Raw genomic sequence first — 17,143 nt, 5'->3', positions numbered from 1 at the left:
GCTTATGTTCTAATTAGTAGGTAGTCCACAGTAACTCTACTAAAATTTGCAACCCTCTAACGTGATTCTTTTGTTTATATGCATCAGTATGTTTGACTCATTAAACAAGTAAGTTGAGACGGCAGCTCTCGCGAGTGGGTGTGGTTTCAGCGCTGACATCCGACACGCCCCCAGCGTTTGAGAGCAGAGAATACTGCTAATTTTTTCGAGATTTTGATAACTTATTTCATTTACTTGCCAATTTTTTTAATCATTCAAATTTGGCTGGGTGGTTAATAACACATTTTTCTGCGGTGTGACAAACTCAGTTCACATAATTTAAAATTACTTTACAGGGACATAACCGTTAGGAATGCTGTCATGTTGTCTTTAAATGGATACTCCACCCAAAAATGAAAATTCACTCACCATTTACTCACCCTCATGCTGTCCCAGATGTATATAACTTTCTATCTTCTGTGGAACACAAACAGAGACTTTTAGAAAAATAACCCATCTCTGAATCCATATAATGCAAGAGGATGGTCCATCAAAGCGGACGCTTCAAAAACCATGCAAAACGAACATAAGGGTAATACACACAGCCCCAGTTGATGAATTGTCTTCTGAAGTGAAAAAAAAAAAAATTTAAACTATAAAGCATAAACGCATTGTGAAACTCTTGTTAGAAGTGACCATCTTCTACATCACTTTTCGCATGAGTTTCACAATGCGCTTACATCACGCTTCACAACATACTGATTTTCACAGCATGCTGACAGTTGGCCGGAAGTGACAGTTTATAGTTTAAAAAGTTAAAATATTCATATTTTTCCCCCCACACACACCTCATTTCACTTCAGACGACACTGAATCATCAACTGGGGTCATATGGTTTGTTTTGCATGGTTATTAGAGGTGTGAATCTTCACTTGCCTCACAATTTGATTTGATTATGATTCAGAGGTTAATGATTCAATTATTAAAAATTATTTTAATAATAATTACTATATTAATAATCACAATAGTTTTGTTATTTTATCTTTGTTATTAAAAATAAGAACAAAGATGCAAATAACAAACAGTAGAAAAAGTACAATATAAGAAACAAACAAAATCAAATCACATTGCTTTACCCTTTTTTATATCTATTTAACAGATGCATTCAGTTAAGAAATAATACAGAAATTGAATAATCAAATGTAAAAATAATCACTGCATAGGCTTTATTGTATTAATTACAAATTATTAAAGCTACAAAAGTTATTCAGTCAAGAAAAGTGAGTGATTACCTAATTTCTTTTGATGTCTGAATAGCATTAGTGACACAAACAGCAGCAGGTTTATTATAATAAGGCCTAATGCACAGATCCAATATAATTTTACACGTCAGATTCAACCCCCCACCCCCACCCCCAACTGTTTAAGTTCACTTCAGGCATGACTATGTTTACATAAATACTTGCCAAGACAGATATTTCGAAATAATTGTGTGTGTATTTGACCATTTAAGCACAATAAGCCACGAAAGAGATCTGAATTCATCCTTTGTCGCGAATTTGATTGACAGGCGATCTGACCGATCATGACACTGAATCTGTCATTTTGTCCGACAAACACACCAGACAGGAGAGTTAATAAATTAACCGGTGGACTTGACAAATGGTGTGTATTGATGTCTTTTTGTGATTGAAACAACATATCTTCTAATGTTAATTCATGTTTATTAGTAGGAGGAAAAGATGATTGGTTCAACATGCCGCTGGAACTGAGATGCTACAGTGATCTGTCACAACACACAACGGTGGCCAAAGTGAAGTCCACAGGTGGGGCTCACATCAGCACCGATGGCACAGTGCACCCATGTGCTTGAACTCAGCCCTTTAGGAGCCTGCAGTCCAGCCGAGCATGCTGGAGAGGGGAAAAAAAAAAAGAACGAGAGAAGGAGAGAGAGAGAGAAAGAAAGAAAGAAAGAGAGAGGCCCCCAGATTCAAATCAGCACAGGAATGTCAGAGGGGAAACAGCATGAACAATGCTCAACACGTCTCTGGTACAGCAACACAAAGACCCACATGGGCTAAACAGGAAAACCAGCTTTCACGGTAAACTGAATACGAAACTGCTCCTGAATCAGTACTTTAACGTCAGAGAGAGGCAACACTGAGAGTCTCTCTAGATACCGACTGGTGCAGGATCAGTTTTCGACCTGTGCGACAACGCGGTGATCTACGATCTACACCAGCGAGGCACCACATCAAGTCCTGCTATTGTATGAACACGCATCTCTGCTCGAGATCTCTTTTCTTAGGAAACAGGCTTTTGCTCAAAACCGTGTCGTTGCAGATTGTTCCTGATTCATGTTTCCTGTCTTGCACAGGATGCAGTTTTCGGCCACAAAATGCTATCTAACAATCCTTTCCTTTTGTGTTTTATTTACACCCCCATAGTCTCTTCTTGTTCACCTGCAACTCTGTTCATAGTCTTATTGGTTTTGGTGCTGATTGACACATTTTGTTTTTTTTCTGAGGGGCATGAGCCGTCATCAGTCAAGAATGTGAGAAACACATAAGAGGTCAAGGATCAAACTTGTTAGACCGGTACATCCCCTTAACCCGAAAGTGACTTACAGTGGATTAACTGAACTACTCAAGACAGGAAAATACATGTAGAACAACACTGTGCATCCAAATACAACACAGACATCTTTGAAGCACATGACTGACAGTTGTCCGGCATCAGCCTTACATGGTTTTCACATGTTCTACAGATGACCAACCGACAGGAAGCTGTTACTTGCTGTTCTCTCACGCACAGAGTGTTTCTAACTAGGCCTTTACTCAATGCTAAACAAACTCACCTCATTCACCTCACTGGCTGACTCGGGGCTAATCTGTTGGTGAAACATCCCACATAGTTTCGACACTGATGAGAACTCTCTAGCTTCCGTATCTTACAAGGGCATCCAGCTACAGTCACACTTGCAACAAATTGCTTTTTAAATAGTACTGATGTGGTATTCTCGACTGCAAAGACAACTGTGAATAAGCCATTTGTAGGTAAAAATTTAGCCTGTGTAGCTTCATTAAAATGTTGAAATCAGAATTGTATAATAGCAACAAGTATGCTATTCCAAATCCAGCCATTGTTCTGTTTGTTTGAACAACCTGACAAAACAACATTGACTCAACCACAGATGTGAGTTTGGGGGCGGGACTATCTGTTTGTCTGACCAATGGTAGACTCGCAGTGTTCTGAAAACCTACTAAAAATCAACCATTATTTTTGCAATTCTATTTGGTGAAGCAATCACACATTTCATCCTTAACATTACAAAAAGTCCTGTTCACACCAACACGAATAGTCAGGCACATTTATTTGGTCTGATTTACGAATGCGTCTGTTCAGATCAATGCATAAAAAAGGTAGATGATAGGGCTGTGACAGTGGCAGTTTTTTTACCACCGGCGGTGGTACGGTGGTTGGAGGTAAATAAATATATATATATATATATATATATATATATTTTTTTTTTTTTTTTAACACTTCCATCAGTGAAACGACATACTACAGCCAGTAAAACATTGAAATTAATATCAGTAAATAATGGTAATCTAGCTAAATAATAAGAAAGTTAAACATTATTTAAAAAACATTCATTTTTTATTTCCCCACAAAGGTCTGAAGAGTGAATTTTATCACATTTAGGCGATGTTTGATTTTGCGCTGCCAGAGAAAGCGAAACTAAAATCACCGGCGTGTGTGAAATGCGCTATACAAATAAACTTGATGTGCCTTACCAAGTCTAATAACATGCACAAACTGTGTTAAACAGAATTTGACATGCAAGCAAAAAGGTATCTGTCCAACAGTGTTTTTTCTATTTTACCACAGTAAAGAACGCAAATATAATAGGCCTAATTAAAAGTGAACCAAAGGAAGAAATGTTTATAATCCCCTGCGAAAATTGGTGAGACGTGAGTGAAGATTTGGGAAAAGAAACAAGAGATTCAATGTCCAGTGGAATAACTAATGGAATAATGTTGAATTTACTGAAAATAGGGTGTCCAGATCGCAAAACAGAATACAAATCCGACAAAGCTTAAATTAGGAGCTCACGTACCTTTCATTCGGCATAAATTTAAATGTTTCCATGACATGACTGTAACAGTCAATTGCTAACCTCTTATTTCTTTTGTAAACAAAGTTTTGTGCTTCGCTCGGGTTATAAAATAACATGCAAATACAACAAAAAAAAAAAAAAAAAAAAAAAAAAAAAAAAAAGTGTTTAGGTGTATCACCGCCAGCGCTACTCAGCCAGCGCGGTGGCGCTCTACCTCCAGGGTGGTGCCGGTTGTCAAGTTTACCGGCACAGCCCTAGTAGATGAGCAAAATAAAAATGCAAATTCACTCTCTGATTAAAAATGCAAATACCCCTGTTACACCATTACACAAAGTGCTGTGCAACTTTCTGTTTCTAACACTCGCTTGTCATGAAGAAGAAAGGAACAGTCAAACAGTATTTACACAATTTCAAACATCTCTTTGAATTTTTTGTATTCACTATGGTGTTTATCAAACCAAATACAGAGACAAGAGAGTAGGTTCCAAATTCTTCCTCTGCTATTCACTGCTGCTTAGCAAAACAGTCTTTTCATAAGCACCACCAAGTTGTGATTTTATGTAGCAGCAGCATTCTGGGCATGTGACCAAAAGCGCAAATCTTACTGGTTGTCCAGACTTCCTCCCAGTGTGATGTAATAGATATTAGAACACAAATAAATTCTGTCGCATTAATGGTATGCAAATGTTTGTGTCAGTCTGAGCAGTTGCATTAACAGCCGTTCATTCTATTTAAATGTTACCGCACCAATTTTGCACCGAACACTCTTGGTATGAACAGGCATTAACTGGTTACTAGGCTTCCTGTGATAGTCTGTGTTACCGGTGTTCAGCCGCAACACCGGTTACATTATTAAATCATCATTATTACATCATTATTAAAACTTGCATTCCCCTGACTGCACGGACAGTTGCCTGGCCTTACAGAAGAGCTCAATGATAAAATACTGGACAGGGATCTTATTAACTCCAGCCCATGGGTCGTCACTACCTAGGGTCAAACCTGCAAATGTCAAGGAACCAACCTCAAAATCCAGGCTATAACCAGCAGTTCTGTTCAAGCCTGTGATTCACATCTGACTAATGATGACCACAGAAACACTGCACTGTGGCTACCATTCTTTGATTATTCAGACTTCCCAAAGGAATTTTTTGTCATGCTCTTTACAGCGAGACCAGACGATTGTGTTTTTTGATGAAGCAATCTGTAAAGCAGTATGATGTAACAGTAATACTGCAATTTTGACTTTACTCAACATGATTCTGCTGAAGCCACTGTCCACAAAAACTCCCAGCACGTAACCATCCGCATATCCTATTTCAAATGCTGCTGTTGAAATCATGTACTTTGTCATTAGTTATGAGATAATGAAATGGATTCAGGTTTAATATTTTATATTTATATTATAGTTTCAGAACTATTGTGAAAGACAAGGTTAACAGCAGCACAAGTACACAAAATATACAGTCAGTAGACACAAAACCAGAAGAAAAGGTGGGGTAGACATACCCGAGGGCCATAGAGCTTAGGGAGGGAGGGTTGTGTCAAACTGAACGGTGGGCCAGCAAGGTCGGGTCACGTCCAATCTGAGGGAAAAAAAACAAAACAAAAAAAAACAAAGTTGCATTAGTTCATTAGGCAGCAAATGAGCAGGAAAAACATTCAAACAGAATAAAGGGATCAGAAACAAACCCACTTGCTCAAATGTGTCACACGGACATGTGCTACATGACAAGTACAGTACAGCACAGCAATTTTAGACATGTGAAAATGGAAGTTGCATTCCTGTCTTTTCCTCTCAAACATAAAAAATGTGTGCTTGAGGGCGATGGGCCGCCCAAACCAGGTCTGGTGGCGTCTGACTAAACCTGAGCCAAGACTGCAGAACTCTTCCTAGGTGGTAAGCTACAGATTATCTTCCACCATCCCTCCCTCCCTCCACCCAGCCATTCATCCATTCGTCCAAACGACGGTTACGTAAACTCGGTTGCACACTATCCCCTATACACAAGTGCAGAAAGGTCCGCCACAGCTAAAACAAAAACCACATGGGCTGCCAAAGACTTATTTATAGAAGTGTTAAGTGTTAGGCAGACTACCTGCGTCTCATTAGCTATAATTACTACTCAGGGCTCTTGCTGCGCTCAATGACACCAAGGCTCAATCACTGGGGCGGATAAATGTGCGTATTTACACTGTGCATTAAAAGAGCCAAACAGACCACACAGAAAACCCAAGAGAAACAACTTGTGCTTTTTCTCTCTGTCTGTCTTTTAAAACCCATTATGTGTTAGTGAAACTATCTTGTGGAGAATATCTGCAAACACTCATACATATACACATGCAGTAACCAGGCATTCGTGACATAACCAACTGTGTTTATTAGAAGTAGGGATGCTCCGATCGATCGGCCTATAATCGCACTCTATGACTCGACTGGTAGTCACTAAATTTGGCCGATCTCATGAAGCATTCGCAACTTGATTACGTAAAACTGCCATGGACTGACACCAGCACATGCTACACATGTAAACAGTATACAGATGACATTTTTCTTTGTTACTCTGCAAAACATTAGTAAGCCATAGTAAATTGCACATCTTTATTTAGAGCAGGTTGTCTCCATTTAAACGAGCCCACACACAATGTAACATGATGAGTAGATCTTAAGAAAATCCTGACAGAGCGACATGACATACTGCTTGGCTAAAGCTATAGGACTTTCGGGATTCGATTGTGTCGCGATAATGACACAGTGTTTTCCAATGTCATTTGAAAGTTTATCCAATGGAAACAGGATCTCGAGTATGGTGGGTAGGGACGATGTGTCAAGACCAATAAGACACTGTTTTATAGCTGGAGGTCGCTTGGATTGGATCGATCACTCAGATTGACAGGTCTTGATTTACCGTGAGCTAGAGCTGCACGATTAATGGTAAAAAGATTGCGATCTCTATTCAAACACCCATGCAATCTTATTTTATTAATGACAACGATTCGCCCATGTCTTTTAAACCTTTGCCAAAATCATACCAGAACATTCATACCTGTGTTCGTGCTGCCACGCTGATCCAGAGACAACTATCTTGAACCACACAGTAGTTATTTCTGTGTTACAAATATTCAAATTATTACAGAAGTACTGAGAAAAAAAAGTTTACAGTTAGGACATAAACACTTGTGTACGATAGCAATCAAAATATGGTTTGCTCTATTTTGATCGCTATCATACACAACAGTGTTTATGAAACTAACTTGGCACTTCAAATAACGGTTGTATAAATGACATCGTTATGCCACTTTCTTAAAAATTTCAAAGGTTTTTTTTTTAACATTACCACTTGAAATCATTAGGTATGCCACTTGAAATCATGTGAAATCAGTAAAAATGCTTTCAGCGTGTCAGGGGTTAACAGCGACAGTCAACAGAGAGCTTAAACCCAAAGTATACTTCGATCATCCGCGTTCGTACACCGCCCGCATGACGTAATTTGCAAAAGCGCATGCGCAAGCAGGACAGAAGCGTCCACTAAGTGGCAATACGCACAGTACTGAGCACAGTGTGTGCAGTTGTCGAAGAGTGTGGAAAGAGCGATTTAAAAACAAGACTAGTAAACTTAAGCCCGTTTCACACTGCAAGCGTAAGCAGCGCGTATTTTTTTCGGCGTGCATGTTAACCAACGGATGCATTCACAGTGGCAGCAGGAGCGTCGCGTAAGCAGCAGTAAAGCAGGGGTTTCGGCGCCGAGTCTATTTTCGCTGCGCCGCTGACGCTCAATTAAAGTGAAAGTACACTTTTGATGGACAAAATAAATATAATTCCACACAAAAAGTGTTCAAATGCACAGAATAAGCATGTCTAGTGTGTTTTAACAAGAATTTGAGTATGACAGAAAAGAAAATTAAGAATCAAAAATATTTATAGAAGATTTACTCATTTAAACTTGTTTTTAATTATTCAGTTTGGGTTAAAGTATGGTGTATTATAAAAAACTAAAGTAAACTAGCCAGTTTGATATATAAACAAATATGATATATAAATATTCTTTTAGTTATTACACAGACAGATATATAGGCTGCAGCATACCCAAATCAAACCAGAGTTTGCTGTCTTTTTTCGCCGAGTTTGCTGTCTTGTAAACATGTGCACGCGGCAGATGATAAAACACAAAGCTTACCTCATTCTTGTGCAGCAATGGATGACACGAGGCTTTTATTTATTTATTTTTATTTATTTATGTGTTTATTTACGTTTATATGCGAATGTTGTATACAAACTTTCAAGACTATCAAGTTTATAAATGACCAACTTGTAATTTTTTTTTATAGTTGTCTTTGTAAAGAAATGCTCACTTTATATGTAGCTTCGAGCCGCTGCTGTGACGCTGTACTAACGCTTCCAGTGTGAATACTCGCGCGTCTCTGCAGCTGCAGTGACGATGTAGTTACGCTCACGCGCTGCTCACGCGCCACTCACGCTTGCAGTGTGAAACAGGCATATTTCTCCATCGTTTTTTATTCTTGTTCTCTTGGTGTATCTTCTGAACTATGTTGCAATGGTGGATGCACTATTTTTCTTCTCCGACCCTGCCCAGCGAATGCTCCATTGATGACATGATGTCGGGTAGAGTATAGAAAAAAAAATTGTAATGCGCATGTATCGAACTAAGTCATCAGCGGTTGAGTATACTTTGAAAGATGCACGGACACGAGTGTGTGTCCTGGCGCGGAAAGTGAAGTATACCCAGGGCTTTACATATCACTTATATACTTAACTATAAACACAACTTGAATTATCAGGATCGCTATCTGCCGATCATGATAAGAAATTGTTAGTCGGTACCGGCTGCAAAAATCCTGATCTGAGCATCCCTAATGGGAATACTTGCCAAAAAAAGGTATTTTGAGATAATTTTGTGTGTATGTGTCTGTTCAAGCGCAAGGACATGCAAAAGAGAACTCAGTTTGGCGTTTCAAAACGTATCTGAAAGGCTGCTCTCTGTGTACACACAGAAAACCGCACGTGTGTACCAAATTTATTTCTTTCATGTGTTTTTGCACTTGAATGTTTAAATGATAAACTTTCACTCTGTGATGGTTAAACTTTGCAATTAATCCACGAGTCACATGTGTGTGGAACAGTGGGAATCACTAAAAGATGCCATAACTTTTTAATTTAGTTTAAACTGAATAATCAATTACTCATTTATATTAGAGTACTTCCTGAAGCAGATGATCAGAGAAAGCAGACTGCAGTAGCAACTATCAGCCAAGTACAATGACACACACACACACACATTCACAACCAATCTTCCCCTTCTTAGGCCACACGCGAGATACGAATAGTTCATCTAACTTCCTGTTACACCCAAACAGCCACAAAAAAAAAAAAAGAACTAGACACTCACCAAGCTTCACCTTCAAAAAAAAAAAATCTCACAGCCTATATACACACACACACATTTACAAAAGGCTTCACATATAAGACCCTCAAATATTCTCACACATAAGCATTCACGTCTCTCACTTACATAAACACTTTTCTTTCAAGTCATTAAGACAGTCTTTATGAGTGATAAAAACCCCAATAGAACACAGACACATAGAGCTACTTTCCCAGGACAAGGAGGGGCTTGTTTTCTTTGGCAAGGCCAAGGGCCAGAGCCTGAAGCCAAGCAGTAACAGAGGAAAGACAGAGTGTCCAGAGAGTTAACTTGAAGAAAAGAACACACACACCACAGAACAACAGTGTAGGAACACCTAAAAATAAGTGTACTCATCCACACTTTTTGACTATAGACTGCTAGACTAGGCAGATATACACACAACCACAATATACCAGTTTGGAATGTGGTGATTTTATTTCCTTGGGTCAAATGCCATTCTAAGCCTTGCAGTTCTATTCCAAGTACACACTTTGGTGACGCAGTGATGCACGGGCTGTTGGGTAGTAGTCTGTCATGAAGTCACAATGGTTGAGAGAAGGGATGGGCATTTTTGTAAATTTTTCATTTCGTGTCTCAAAAACGAGTATTTGGGGGCGGGGCATGTCCATCATGGTGATAATGAAAATATTTTAATTAAAACACTGTTACTAAAATTAATGTTAACAAATAAAAATATGACATAAAAATATGTCTATCAAAATATGAAAATATGACCAGAAAAATAACACTGAAAATAAATCAATGCATCAATGTTTTCAAAATATAAACCTCTAAAAGGAACAGCTGCCTGAGGTGAGGCTGAAGAGTGAATGAACACCAGTAAACTGAAACCCATTCTAACTGACACGTCCTATATGAGATTAATCAGATATACTAGATACACAACATAAATGTAACATTACAAGTTGTATCTGCACAAAAGGAAATGCAAGAGCAATCAATATTTTTTATATTTACATATAAAAATCTCAAGTACAGCAAAGTAAAAACAGTGTTGTTGTTTTTTTTCAGGCCTGAGAGAAGGTGAGACAGGGACATGTAAATTTCAATGATGACTGCATGTGGTGCAATAATGACAAGAGTCCCGCTGACTGATCTGGACAGCAGATCACTGCCTAGAGGGGAAATCTTTCTGTCAAACTCCCATCTATACATGCACAAGAATGAGGAAGAGCAGGGTCTGACAAATAAAAACAGGTCTATCTGTTTTCAAAGAGGTGACAGATCAGGAAGTGTTGATTACGATATACACTGACATAGATGTGTGACAAAACATGTGAGATAAGACAGCTAAATTTTAGTCATTTCCTTTTTTCCTGAATGCAGTGAATAGTGTTGTGCATATTTTATTTATTTTTTCCACAAAGCATTAAAAAAAAAAAAAAAAAAACAGGAACAAAAATTAACAAAAATAATGACTTTATTCAACAATTTTCTCTCTACCCTGTCATTCTCCTACACAGTTTACGTTGAAGACACATTGCAGAGCTTCCAGGTTCTACGTCAGAACGCAGACTCTGTACTGACCGGCTCCTGCGTCAACATCACACGCATGCGCCGTGCTGCTCACGTGAACAGCGTCGGCCAATACTGAGCCAGCATTCGGACGCAAACATGGAAGCGCTGCACTGCGTTCACTACGTCAACTGTGCAGAAGACTGACAGGGTACAAAAGAAATTGTTAAAGTCCTTATTTTTGTTTTGTTTTTGCACACAAAAAGTATTCTTATTGCTTCACAACATTAAGGGTGCATTCACACTTGTAGTTCGGTTCGATTGGTCTGGACCAAAGAAGAAGAAAAAACATTTAGTCCTGGTCCGATTAGCGTTTAGATTGGCAGTTTTATTACCGAACCAAAAGATACTGAACCTAAAGGCACAGGGATACGTTCACAACCTGATTGGTCGGATTTTATGATGTATTGCCAATTCTGAGACGGAACTTACCGAACATCCAAAACAATGCTGTGTGCTAAAGTAAATGCGCTTGTTGTGTGTGCGTAGCCTGCATATGATAGTATTTTGGCCAGCTGGGAACTCGTGAAGAGCTTATAAAATGTATAAAGGAGTCAAAACAGCGGCGGGAATCCATCCGTCACACACACAAAGGATCTGCTGCGTGGGAGACTAGCGTCTGTTTCCTGTCATGGACAAACTCGCGACTATGACGAAAAACCGATATGCGTGAGGATTCTGTCATTTTTAGGGTATCATCTTCCTGTTTTTGATTCGATTACATGTCTTTGGTCCGTGTTGCGTTCATATATCATTCGAACCGCACCAGAGTTCGTTTGGAAGCGGACCGAGACCCATCTTTTCAGCGGTTTCGGTCCGCTTGTTTGGTGCGCACCAGGGTTTGGATGGCAGCGTTCACACATGTTCAAATGAACCGCACTAACAGAGCAATCGCACCAGGGTTCGTTTTAATCGAACCAAACATGACAAGTGTGAACGCACCCTAAAGATGTTTTCACACTTGGTCCTTTTCAGGGTTCTGAGCGCGGTTCGCGTGATTTTTGGCCCACTGGAACACTCCAAATGATCACAGACCCCTTAAAAACGAACCAAACCGAGACCATCTCGGGAGGTGGTCTGAGTACGGTTCGATTTCATCTTACGGTACTGGCTCAGCTGGCTCCTTTTTCACTTGTTTCACCACTTGGTCCACTTAAAGGGGTCTGAGTTTGGTCCTTTTAAAGAGAACTCAAGTGTGAAAACACCCTAAAGTTGAACCACTGTAGTCACATTGACTATTCAACAATGTCTTTACTACTTTTCTGGACCTTGAATGTGGTAATTTTGTTGCTTTCTATGGGAGAAAAAAAACTCTCGGATTTCTTCAGAAATTTCTTAATTTGTGTTCCGAAGGTCTTGCGGGTTTGAAACCACATAAGGGTGAGTAATTAATGACAGAAACTTCATTTTTGGTTGAACTAACCCTTTAATAATAGACATCTGCAGGAGACAAAAATAAGGTCATAAATGACAACAGTCATTTTCTTCCATACAGCACCTTGAACGACAATGCAAATAAGCTCCAGAGAACATAAAACAAACTCATTCTTCCCATAAGAGCTGATAAGAAACCTTTATAGACCAACGTTCAGACACACATATGCAAACAAAATGCTATGTTGCTAAGGCCAAGCTGGTTGAAGAAAATGAACCAGCCAAATAGGTCATTGCTCTGACCTTCAACCCTGAAACTCTCCTATAGCAAGATTAAACTTTTAGTTTCTCTCATTTAGACTATGGCTTCGGCTTTGCTTTTACCCAGAGAGTTGTGCAAGTCCTCTTATGATTAACAAAACAAAAACAAAAATCATGTAGACTGACAGACAGATTATAGGTTGGCAACAACTGCTGACTGCACTAGGGAGAGAAACAGTTCAGTCTGCTTTTATCTATCCTTTGTAAATCTCCCTCTCTCTCATATGCTGATATTAGTAAGAGTAATCCCATGTCCTTGTCTTAACTATGGAGAAAGTACCAGACGGCAGAGATCATGCAAGCATGCATGAGATCAAAACATGAGCCACAGGGATTAATTATGGGGAGGGGGGAAATGCCACTCTGTTGGGCAGAGAAGAAAATGACTGGTCAGGGTCGGACAGAACCGGCAGCCTGCCTGGGCATTAATAATGCACTCTGTTCCCTGTGCATGCTGATAGAGTTTCCCCTACTGCAGTACTTCATACCAGCACCCACTGCAAACTTCAGCATATCACAGCAGGGCTCAACAATAAGGTAGACCGATGCTCCAGGCCAACTGATAAATCAGATCAGAACTTTATGACCAATTTCTACAGATTTTTTTTTTTTTTTCTTCAACGGAGCACATGCATGCAGATAATCACGTTAAAGTGCATGTGCAATGCAAAACCCAGCTGTCAATCTTGCCAGCTTATCCATCTATGAATTCCTGGGATTTGTCCCTAACAGTTTACATTTTTACAAATAACCGTCACATCATTTGTCCGCACTTACAACAGAGTCTTTTATCTAGAAGAATGCCGTGTTAATTTTCTTGGCAATCTCAGCAAGACAGCTGACAGCAGATCTGCGGTGTCACAACTGCGAGCTCTAAGCACAGTAGGCGTATGGAAAATATGGTCATGACAGTCATCCGCAGCGTTCGCTGGTCCGCCGAATACAAGACTCTGTGTAAGTTCACTTAGCAAATGCAGTTACGTAACACTCCTGAAGGGCACAAATGGCCAGGGGCAAAAAGATGTTTGATTATTTCATTTCTTCTTGGAAAAAAGATGGGCCATTAAAATGCCCCTTTCATTTGGGTTAAAATCCAGCTCTGTAAGGTCTGAGTTCCAAAATGCCCACATGCATTAATTTGCCACCTACACTAGACTGCCCGGCCCCACTCCTACAAGACCCTTTATACTGCACCAAACAACAGATGACTAGAAAATCAAAAGAATCACTGTTCTTGTTTCATTCTTACATGACAAAAAAAGTAAAGCAACAAGGTTCTCACAAGAAAAAAACGTGAGGAACATGCCATGTAAACAAGCAAAACATGGCTGTAATGTAAACTGGCCTATATTATGTTTTCTAATTGCAGTTGTTGTTATTATGCCCTTAATAATGTATTAAACAAGAAGAGGGTGTTCATGAGGGTGTAAAAACACTGCCACCTCAGGCACATTTAGATTAAAATTAGGGTGGAGGAGTCGCAAACCAATTCATCCCTTTCCCCTCCCTCCTAAATAACAAAACGATCCCATGGGATTATGACTATTTTGCACTGTATATCTCTTTCATTTATTTGAAACTAATTAGCAAGGGGCATTAGTTACAGTGAAGAGGTAACACATCTTAAACAAGGTAATTTACTAGGTTATCAATGCAAATAGCAAAGTACAGTTAGTGGATTTTAGTTTCGCTTTCTCTCAACGCAAAACCAAACAGCCTAAATGTTTTGACCCTGCAGAAGATAAAATTCACTCTTCAGACCTTTTACAAGTGTCAGTTGCTTTGGAACATCAGGAGAAAAAAATGAAAGACATGAGAAAAGAGATGGTCTCTTTCCTGCTCATGTCCTACATCCCTTTCAAAGCGCAGAGCGGTATGATGCATCTTTATGGGGAAATATAAAACGAAGGTTTGTTTAAACTAATATTTAACTTTCTTATATTACTTAAGCTACCATTATTAACTTATATTTATTTCAATGTTTTACAGGCTGTAGTGTGTTGTTTCACTGACGGAAGTGCTTAAGTAAACATGTTTGTTATGAAATGGATGTTTATAACAACCCTCATATATAGCAAGCCTCGTTTATTTTATTTTTTTTTTTATTTCAAAATGTACGCTATTTAATATATATTACACACGCACTCAATTATAAACGCTGCTGTTCAGATGTTTCAGGTCATTAAGACTTTAATTTTTTGCCTCTTATGCTTACCTAGGCTACATTTATTTGATCAAAAATACAGTAAAAACAATACTGTAAAATATTATTGGGTCATTCTGTGTCAAATCAACCAAATTTCCAAAACTTCCCGGCTGAAACTGGGGGGTAAAGATGACAATTTTCAGGCAAATTACAGGAGGGTAAAAATGACTTTAGAAAGATGGCAGCATTTTATTTGTACACCGAGATTGGTAGGTCTATTAGTACAATCCGTTGATTACAATCTTTGTTGCATTATATGCCAACGGTGACAGTTCAAAAATGGGAAAAAGAACTTCTTGTGATTTTTGCCCAAAGTTTGCATGTCTGTAAAGGCCGGAACTCACCAAGCCTACGCCGACGAACTAGTGGCCACGAAAGCAGACTGCGGGGTTGGCTCACGTCGGCAGCGTCTGGGTCCAAAGTTGCCCTGACACACCAAACCGACGCTCAACACCCGACGGCCAAGTAGCACGTCCGTTCTGCACCTGCGTAAGAAGAAATGCCTTTCCGTACCAGCAGGTGGCAGTAGCTGAACAGCCAATCAGAATGATCAGATAGCCCGACTGACCGACGAGCTCCGACGCCGATTCAACATGTCGAATCGGCCGAAAAAAAGCCAACAAGGACTGAGAAACACTGAGAAAACTTAGTCAAAAACTGCCCGACGGCCGACCGTCGGCTTGGTGTGCTCCGGGCTTAACTCAAGAAGTATTAAAGATGTCTTAATGTCCTTTTATATTTTGGTTTTCAACAAACTTTTCTTTTGCTATCCATATATTTTCAGTTTATTTAAGGGCCTATGTGGTTCAATTGCAGAGATATTGAGATCTCAATATGGCTCTTAGAGTAAATTGTTAAATAGTAAACATTTTCAGTGGTCAAAAACCAAATGTAGGTCACATTTATACAGCTGATATTTTTTCTTTCAAAAAGGAACAGCTAAAGAACAAGTAATGTTGAAACTAGAAATGTTTCTCGTTTTTTATTTTATCAAAACTATTGCAACATACATGTCTGAGTGCCAAAAATATTGTTTTCCCAAAGTTTATGTTCCTGTTTTCTATTTTTACCCATTTTAAAATTCAATTAATTCATGTAATGGCAAAGCTGATTTTTTTTTTTTTTTTAAACAATGTAAATGTCTTTACTGCCACTTTTAATCAATTTAATGCATTCTTGCTGTATAAAAGTATAATAGTCTTTTTAAAAATTCTTACTGACCCCACTTCTAAATGGTAAAGAATTATTATATTAAATTAATTGTAATTACTTAATTTGAAATTTAAAAAAGCATTGTTTACATTAAATGTATTAATATTTATACTAAAACTTTTTCAATTCTATTCATTTTTGGCATCAAAAATAATGAAATTTCACTGCTACTGGTATCGACTATAAAATTTTATGGTGATAACTATTTAAAAGAGTTCTGATGCCAGATTTCACTTGGAGCATGCAGAGATTTCAGATTAAAATATATTTCTATATCTATGCATCAAGATTTAGAAACATTAACTGAAAAAAGTATTTAACAGTGCAACATCCTCTCTAGTGTTTACAAGAGACACACTACTGTCATGACACTCAGAGCAGCATGTTCAGCAGTAAGCAGGAAGAGTTCACACTCCTCTCAAAGCTGTGATCATCAGGAGTGTGAACTCTTCTCTGCTCACTGCTGAACATGCTGCTCTCTCACCAAATGCTGAGAGGCTGGCTGGAACACTAGAGTTGTTAACATCATTTATGACTCATGCACATGTTTGCATAAGGCACGCAATAAACATCAGTGAGCCTTTCAAGTGACAGATTTTATTAGATGGACAAGATAAAGGGAAAAGAGGTAGTCTGTATTGAACAAAGCCATGTCTGCAGATGAATAACTCCATCACTAACAGCTTTGGGGTTTTTACTACGATTTCGTACTTTTTTCTACTAAAGGAAATGAAAGAGAAAGAAAGTTAAAAGATCGTTTATGTTAATCCAGTGGTTTCAAACAAGTCGAGAGTTGTCAATGAACACGACTTGGTGGGTTTTAAACCCAGCTTAGTAACATCCTGTAACTAATACCGCAGATCTTTATATGATGACTGATGTTTCCACCAAACTACAATTTTGAAACTGTCTCCCTTCAGTCAAGCTTTTACACGTCTCCCAAAAGACAATTTCTCACGTTTTTCTGAT

At 38.8% G+C, this 17,143-nt stretch overlaps 1 protein-coding gene across 4 annotated transcripts in view; it reads right to left on the bottom strand.

The window, feature by feature from the left end:
* The window catches only part of fryl (furry homolog, like), a 105,400-nt gene that overhangs the window by 87,624 nt on the left and 633 nt on the right, over positions 1–17,143 (bottom strand). The window contains exons 2-3 of one of the 4 annotated variants that reach the window (XM_051875707.1): positions 5,609–5,685; positions 409–456 (exon numbers count right to left, since the gene is read on the bottom strand). The gene's annotated coding sequence lies outside the window, so the exon portion shown is untranslated. The remainder of the gene's footprint in view (positions 1–408; positions 457–5,608; positions 5,686–17,143) is intronic. The other 3 variants (XM_051875709.1, XM_051875708.1, XM_051875706.1) reach the window with 3 other exon arrangements.

The sequence above is a fragment of the Ctenopharyngodon idella genome, chromosome 20 (assembly GCF_019924925.1).
Source record: "Ctenopharyngodon idella isolate HZGC_01 chromosome 20, HZGC01, whole genome shotgun sequence".
Taxonomy (NCBI): domain Eukaryota; kingdom Metazoa; phylum Chordata; class Actinopteri; order Cypriniformes; family Xenocyprididae; genus Ctenopharyngodon; species Ctenopharyngodon idella.
Note: the sequence above shows the minus strand (reverse complement) of the source record. Positions and strands in the feature narration are given on the sequence as shown.